Below are 8,891 nucleotides of genomic sequence, written 5' to 3' on the forward strand. Positions count from 1 at the left end.
CCAGTGGACTTGGCAGACAGACAAGATTAGGCAGACAAACCAATCCAATCGTGGTAGTAAATTAGGTTAAAGGAATGAAATATAACTATAGGCGGTCAGAAACTATTGTTTTTCTTCATCCCGCTTCATGAGATAAAATTTAGTAACCCTAGATTATTGCTAATTTTGCTAATGGTGGCGCCACAAGAAGTAGGGAGAGCTGCGAGGAGACATGGAGAAGAAGAGTGAGGAGACCTTTTTATCGTCATGGTAAGCGGACTTTCATTCCTTTCGTGGTTTGTTTTATTAGTGTTTGTGAATGTTTAAAATTCTTAACTGGCCCGTTGAAACAATGATATAGCAGGGGAAAAGGACACAGCACGCCCCCCTCCGGCCGTCCGGCAATGCCGTCTCGTGAAAGGACAAAGGGTCCTTTTTTATTCGACATGAGATAAGATACATAAAATTTTTACATAATATTGCTGATCAGGTAACTGATGATGACAAAACTTTGTCGAAAAGTTGTACATTTGGTGTTATGTTAAACTTATATTAAAGTTTTTCTTCATTACCCATTCAGGCCGTCTCCAGCCATTATTGGTTTAGCTGAGTACACAGCAGAGAAGACTGCTCAACGTGGACTGCTCGTCATCAAATTCGAAAATAGTTGATCAAGGCTTAACAAGATCTAGGGATTGACATAAAGAGAAAAATAATCAACTATTTTTTAAACAAATCATGATAGGTAATGTAAGTAGGTAATGATACACACACACACACACATATATATATATATACTTGTAAGAACATAGAGATACATGAACAGTTGATCAATATTGGTGTCAGCTTTTGGAAGAGGGTGAAGGTATGAAGATGGAGAGAGGCCCTCTGTAGAGGTTACTGTCAGGAGATACTGGGAGTATTCCAGAAATGAAAGATCGAAGAAGAAAACAACCGTTGATCAGATGGATCCATTGGACGGGCTAGGTCAATGACCAGGTATGCTAAACATCCAGGTGACTTGTTTGAGTGAGTGTTGTGTAGTCTTGATATGGTGAGGTGTATTTATGCCAGGGAGTCGGAATGTAAGAAAGTTTATGGAATTGCGCTGTGAGATTGTTTCGATTTTCTGCTGTGGTATAGTAGGTTGTGGCTTAGTCGGTGAGTCTCTGTTTTATTGTTTTTAGTTTGCTGATTTTGTTTAGGTAACATGCTGGGGTATAGTTGAGTAAACGATGGGCTATTCTAATTGCTTAGGATTGTTTTGTTTCTAATCCGGTGTATAAGTGTTGTGGCATGTTGAAAGTGATTGGGTTCCCGTATTCTAAAAGTGGTCTAATGTACATTTTATAGACTAACGTGAGAGATTGGGGGTCGCAACCTTTTGCGAATCCCTCTATTTTTTAGTTATTTTATTCGTTGTGTGGTTATTTTGAGTGTTTTGTTTAGGTGAGTGTTCCATTTTAGTTTATTGTTAAAGGTTATTCGGAGGAATTTAATGTGGTTCGTGAACTTGATTTAGGTGTTGCACAGATTAAGCGTGGTGTTTTGTATTTGTTTCCTTTGAGAGTTTTCCTGAATATAATTGCTTGTGTCTTGAGTGGGTTGAGTAGGACACACCAGGTGTTGCACCATGTGGTTATGTGGCTTAGGAGTGATTGTATTTTGTGTGCGGCTAGACGGGGTCCCGTGACGTGCTCCATAGGGCAATGTGAAGGGAAATTGATATCGTTTACCAATAAGATATCTTAGAACTGATCATTGGGGGACCCCTGCACTTAGTGTGAAGGGCGTGGATAATTTATTATTTATTTTGATGCGGGCTGTTCTGTCAGTAAGGATGTTTGTTTGTTTGTTTTGAATTTCGCGCAAAGCTACACGAGGGCTATCTGCGCTAGCCGTCCCTAATTTAGCAGTGTAAGACTAGACGGAAGGCAACTAGTCATCACCACCCACCGCCAACTCTTGGGCTACTCTTTTACCAACGAATAGTGCGATTGACCGTCACATTATAATGCCCCCACGGCTGGAAGGGCGAGCATGTTTGGTGGAACGGGGATTCGAACCCGCCGCCCTTAGATTGCGAGTCGAGTGCCTGGCCATGCTGGGCCTGTCAGTAAGGAAGCTGGAGATCCAGCGAGTAATGATTGTCGGAATGTTATACTGCGTGAGTTTGTAGCGAAGTCCGTCATGCCACATTCTGTCAAATGCTTTCTTAACATCTAGAAATGTGGCTACTGAGGCGTGATTGCTGTTGAATCCTCGATAAACGGTTTCAGTCAGTCTGACTTAATGGTCTGTCTACGTTTTCTGGAGGCGTTTTGTGCGTCTGATAAAAGTTTTATTTGATTCTAAATGGTGAAGGAGTCTGGCTGTGATATTTTTTCCCATAGTTTCCCTAGGCAATGTATTAGGCTGATTGGTTTGTAATTCGATGGGTCGCTTGGGTTAGTACTTTTGTTAGGAATGACTATTATTGTGGTGGATTTCGATGCCTTAGGGGTAGTAACCAGATTTAAATGAGAGGTTGTATGCTGTGCAGAGATGTTTCAGTAGGATGTGTGATGCGTTTTTTGAGTTGTTTAATATTTATTTTGAGTTTGGGAATCGAGATTGGTCTGTGGATGTTACAGTTTGTTTGTGTTGATGCTGGGTTTAAAGGAATAGGGATGTTGGGGGTTAAGATGTTTTGTTTTCTTTAATATATTTATTAATATTGGCAAAGTGTGTTTAGTCAAATGATTGTGACTCTGGCATGGTGAAGGTTGTTTTTGTAATATTCGTGGAATGTGTTTGCTTTTTCGTCCTATGTTATAGCAGATTTGTTGTAGTGTGTGATTGTATGGTGAACATGAGCTGTGTTATCTTTACATATAGTTTTGAATTTTGTCCGGAAAAGTGCTGGTTTGGTTCAATTAGTGACGTGTAAAAGTTTTGTCAGTTGTCTTCTTGTTGTTCTTTGATTAGATTTTTGATTATGTGACCTTGCTTGTTAGTGAGTGTCTTGTAGGTTGGGTTGTGTGTTGTGTTCAAATGAATAGTCACCTGAGTTATCTTCTTTCGAGTATTTGAGATGGTCGGTGTGATATTCCAGTTTCTGTGTTCCACTGGTTGATTGCTTCAGTGATTTCATTCATATATGTATAAATATCTTTATAATTGATGGCTATGGAGGGTAACGTCGGGGGGTATTTTCTAAGACTTGACTAAATTTAGTCCAGTCAGCTTTTGTGAAGTTGTATAATATTGGGGTGTTGTGTGTTATTGATATTTAGATTGAATGATATCGAATCGTGATCATTGCCTATATTGGGGTGTATGCGGAAGTTGTGTGGGTAAGGGAGGAGGTTATTAGAAACTATGGCGAGGTCGAGAATGTCTTGCGATTCTGTGTTAGAGGTGTGTGTGTGGTGGGGGTGGTGGTCGTTAAGTAGTGATAGGTTGTTGTTTCCAATAAAGTTCTGTAAGAGTGACCCGTTACTGTTGGTTTGGTTGTGTATTTGGAGTTTAGGTCTCGTAAGATTATTGTGTGTGAGGTATTTTGTATGGTCTGGTGTACGAGATTTGTGTCAAGGATTTTGGAAGGTAAGACGTATGCTGCAAGTAATGTTATTTTATGAAAAATGTGTGCATATGATCTGTTCGTTGGTGGTTGAAATGTTGTATATGGGAAAGTGAGTTTTAGGTATTTCTTGTATAGGAGGGTTATGCCTCTGATATTGTTTGATTTAGGAATGGATTTGGATTTAAATGTTGGGAGAGTGAATTTATTTCATGGGTTTAGCAAGGTCTCGTTAATGACTATGATATCAGTGTTAAGTGTTTGTGCAAGATTGTATAATTCATATTTATTTGTGTGTATGCCACCTTGAATGTTTATTTGTAGGAAGTTAAGCATTTACCTGATCAAGGGTCGGAGTCTCCTGGTGCTGTGGCCCATAAGTAGGTCCAAGGAATCTGGATTGTGGTCTCGTTTGTCGAAGTAGAAGACACCAGCATCACAGGCGTCGAACAGCAGTTCGTTCGGAGATCTAATTTCGCCGTTCCAGACTCTCCTGATCAGGTCAGTGAGGAATGCAATCAGGGCGTCTATGGGGATTGTCTGGACTGGGGCTGGCGTGCACTTAGTGGTTTGGGTGTATGATCTGATTGTTCCTAGAGAGTACGTTGTGGCAGTACTGGGTGTAGTTGGTGACTGTGTTGATTTGCTGGGGAGTGGATGGAAGTCTTGAATGAGAGGCTGTCATCTTTCCTGTCGAGTTGGTTCAGTTGACAGGGTGGGGGCACTTGGATTAGTGGGTCTTGCTTTTTTGAGAACTAGCTGGTAATTGGAACAGCCTCTGTATGAAGCCGCTTGTGGGCCACCACAATTATACAGGTGGCGTTTTGGCGTTCGTTTGGGCATTTGAGGATGGGGCGATTTTTGCCACATTGTACACATTTCACCCACTAGGTACATACTGCCTTGGAGTGGCCAAAATTTTGGCAGTTAAAGCATTTTAGTACAGGCAGTTGAGTAGACTTAGTTGCTTCTACTGTGTGGTGTACAAACCATAGGTTTATCCTGCTTTTTATCAGATCTTGTGTGCTTTTTTAATCTAACATGACTCTGACTAACAGAGTTTCTTGACCTGTTCTGGCTGACTTTATTCTTTCTGCCTTGGATGCTATTACGTTTTGCAGGTGGAGCTCCTTTATTATTTCATGGATTTGGATATCGAAAGGAACTCAGTAGGTAACAATTTGAAATATTTTGTTACTTCTGTCTTCACCTGGGACATGAGTGGTGATGTTTGCTCTCTGGAAGCTGGAAACTAGCCAGGATTTCATAAGCACCGCATAATGCCTGGGGTGGATTGTCTAGATGACAATTCCCCCTTTGGGTAATTGTCTGAGGTTAGAAAATTCCAACGACGAGAATATTCGTCACAACTCAGTGGCTATTTGAGGCTGGTGATATGAACTTGGTATACCTTCCACTGTAATTGCTGGTGGGATTGGTGTATTGTTTGATTGTGAGGTTGTTTTTGGGAAGTGGAGGCTTGTTATTGGTTGTTTATAGTCTCGTTTTTACTTTGTGATTTTTTTCTGTGCGCGAGGGGTGGAAGGTTGGAGCATTGAGGATCGTGATGATAGAGATTCTCCCGACGAATAGTTTTTATTTAAAGCTGTTAGAGCATTTGCCATGCAGTTTTGTAGTAGTATAAGTTGTTTGGCATCGGTAAGCAGCTTGGCGTTTGAACGTGTGCTCCTCTCGGGTGGGGTTATCGGTGACTAATTACTGGACCCCTCTGATGAGGGATTGTTTGGTAGTTCTGGGTTGGGGCTGGAACTGGCCATTCTTGATGACTTTTTGCGCCAGTCCATTGTTGGTGGCGCTGGTCAAGTTTGGCGGAACTCTGTGTAATCAGTAGGAGTTGCAGACCTTTAAAGATCTGCAACTCTCTGTCCCATCCTTAGCAGTAATTTTGTTTTTATATCTTTCAGCCTCGAGGCCTGAAAAATAATCAGGGATTCAGGGGCACTCAGAAACAGTTGTTTCTCATCGGATTACAGTTGGTTATTTCGTGAGTAAAGTAGGTTTTAAGCTAGTTGCATAGACGTCAAGTAGCTTGGTTAAGATTTACCAATGGAGTGTAAAAGTTATAGTATTGTCTCGCGATTTGTAGAGTGATTGACTTGACTGGAGTGTGAAAGAAACATGGCTAATGAATGTATAGTCTCGAGGCAACCAGAAAAGCTGTTCAATGTCTCAAACTGTGAACAGGAAGTTGGTATGAACAACTGGAAGGCTGTTGGTGCAGACTAAAGCTGCGACTAAAGTAATAAGTTCCAAGTAATACTTGATCTATAAATGAGGCGTGGTAAAACAGGGATTAAGCAGCAGCCACCAACTAGACCAGAACCAGGACACAGCCACTTGAGGTCCTATGCAACAGTGCAATATCTTCAACCCAAGCTACATGCCTCGCCGAATGCATCACAGCCTTCGTCGTGGACATCTTATCCCACCTCAACAGGAAGGATATTGTCACATCTGGAGATTTACTGAACAGAACACCGCCTGCCACACTGGCGCATATTAGCCGGTTATTACTTCGCTATTCAAGCAGTTGACCCCTACTATCTGAAGACCCTAAACGACCGAAGGATCAACCTTGCTGCTCCTAGGTCAAGATAAAATGCTCAAATGTTTTGCACAGTAACATTCAAGGTGGTTTAAATGATAAAAAATATGAACTATTTAACCTTAACCAAAATTTAATTGCAGATATAATAGCAATAACTGAAACCTTTCTATCACCTAAAGCAATTTCGCATTCCCTAATTACAATGTTTAAGGAATATGTTACTTATTAAGAAAGATCCCAAAGTCTCAGTTCCCAATCTAAACATAAACTCTTACAATGAATACATCTTATGCAACATTCACACTCCCCATTACGCAACAATTGCACTACTTGCCACTTACATATCACCCAGCAAAGAACCTGATATACACCTTCTTCAAACCATAATCAATCAAAAAACGCATGCAATTATACTAGGTGGCCTTAACTCGAAACACCCTCTATTCAACTGTCGAAAAACAAACCGTAATAGCAATATTTTTCACGATTTCATCGACAACAATGGTCTTTTTTTATCATCAATGATAACATGCCAGCCCGCACACATTACAACGGCCCACAAGCCATTCTCCATCTTGCAATCATTTCACAGTCATTAATACCATATTCAAACATTTTTAAAGCATTAGAACACATTGGCAGTGATCACAACCCCATCTCATTTACCATAAATATCAACCCCCCGCAATACAACACCAATCACACGCCTCAAAGTATTTGACTCCACTAAAGCTAACTGGGACCACATAAAACTAATCACGGATTCACTTCTACCGACCTTAAAACAACAGCCAACTGCTCGCAGGACATTGATACTTACGCCACAGTAATTACAAATGCTATCATTAAGGCAATCGAAAACACCATCCCAGTCAGACAGAAAAATATTAACATCAATCACTGACAGTTAACTACAGATATACATAACCTCATAAAACTAGAAGACGCTTGCACAGAGAATTTATTCTTACTAGAAACACAAACACTAAAACTCTAACGAATAATACAAACAACAAGATTAAAAACTAATCCCAACCCAGCGCAAAGTAAATTGGCAAAGTTTCTGTCAATCATTAGACAACAATAGACAAGACCCAGCAAAGTTCTGGGAAAAGTTCAAAACCTTCTGCAATGAAAAAACTGATCAAACAAACCACACAATTAAATATAACAACACCACAGCGGCCACAGAGGAAGACAAGTTCTTCAGCCATTACTAATCCACAGCCTTCACCACTTCCAACACTAATAATTTCAACAATGATCATTTTACCAAGGTAAATAACTAGTTCAGAATAACAATTACAATTTCACTCCAACTTTTCAGTTAACAACAACCCACACGTAGACAATAACATTTCAAAACCTTTCATCAAAGCCGAAATCAAAATCCACATTAAGAAACGTTGCCCCAGCAAGGACAGCATCAGAAACATAATTTTATAAAACACCTCCCACGCACTCATCACCCATATCACAGCATTGTTTAATTTATCCCTCAAATCAGGATATTTCCCAACAACATGGAAATCTACAGTCATTAGCATCATCCCCCAAAAAAGTGACTACCTTAGTAATCCAAGCGACTACAGACCAATAAGCCTGCTAAACAATATAGGCAAATTAATGGAAAAAATTATCATAACAAGACTGCTTTTCCACCTTTAATCCAATAATCTCTTCTCTGACACTCAAAACACGTCACGCAAACAATTGATCATTTAGCCAGATTAACAGAGTCAATACACAACGGGTTTAATCGTAACTCGTTTCTCGTGACTTTAAACTTAACTACTTTTATAATATACGCTATAAATCACAGAGATTCACAATCTCGATACCTTTTCTTTCTACGAGTACCAAAACACACACTTTTATATTCCCGTAACTACTGTTCGCTTCTTTAATTATCTATCTATCGCTGGATTCTCTGCCAGGCTTATATACTAACGAAGTGGGCGTCTCGAATGCACATCATTCATGATCATTCGAGAAATTTCACGCAAGCTACCAGCGCCAAACGCGCCAGCAGCGTCACGTGGCTTCCGCTGTCGTAACAATACTTTAATTAAAATTAATTGCACTGCATCTGCTTACAAATGCTTGGCTTGTTTGTTGTTCTGAATTTCACACAAAGCTATTCGAGAGCTGTCTACGCTAACTGTCCCTAGTTTTGAAGTGATAGCAGACTATAGGGAATGCAGCTAGTCAACACAATTCACCGCCAATTCCTGCGCTACTCTTTACCAACAAATAGTTCGATTGACTCTCGCATGATAACGTCCCCGCGGCTAAAAGGGCGAACATGTTCGAGGATGGAATTCGGTCCCGCGACCACTAGTTGCAAGTAGAGTGTCCTAACCAACAGCCTATGCCAGGCCTAGCAAACCAAAGACTTATAACTAAGCAAGTTCATATTTATTGATTACCAGCCTTTGTTAAAAGTCAAAAATAACTTGGAAGGATGAATAGATCACACTTAATTTTTTTTTAAGTTAATAAATTTTGCAACAAAGGAACAGCATACTATATTAAATAATAATTTTTATAATTGGACTGGTGGTGTAGCTATGAGTTCTGGCTTAGCCTTCTTCCTTAGTTAATTATTTGTGTTTATGAAAAACAATGATTGGAGAATTGTTCGCAGTATTTTAAACCGTTGTATTATTAGAGACATAAGGATGGCACTTTTACTATTTTTCAAGGATCCATATAATGTTCATCAATTTTTAGAGTATTGAAATAACAGGTATAAAATATTTAATCTACTGTCAAACACCA

Source organism: Limulus polyphemus, unplaced genomic scaffold (genome assembly GCF_000517525.1).
Source record: "Limulus polyphemus unplaced genomic scaffold, Limulus_polyphemus-2.1.2 Scaffold7900, whole genome shotgun sequence".
NCBI lineage: Eukaryota > Metazoa > Arthropoda > Merostomata > Xiphosura > Limulidae > Limulus > Limulus polyphemus.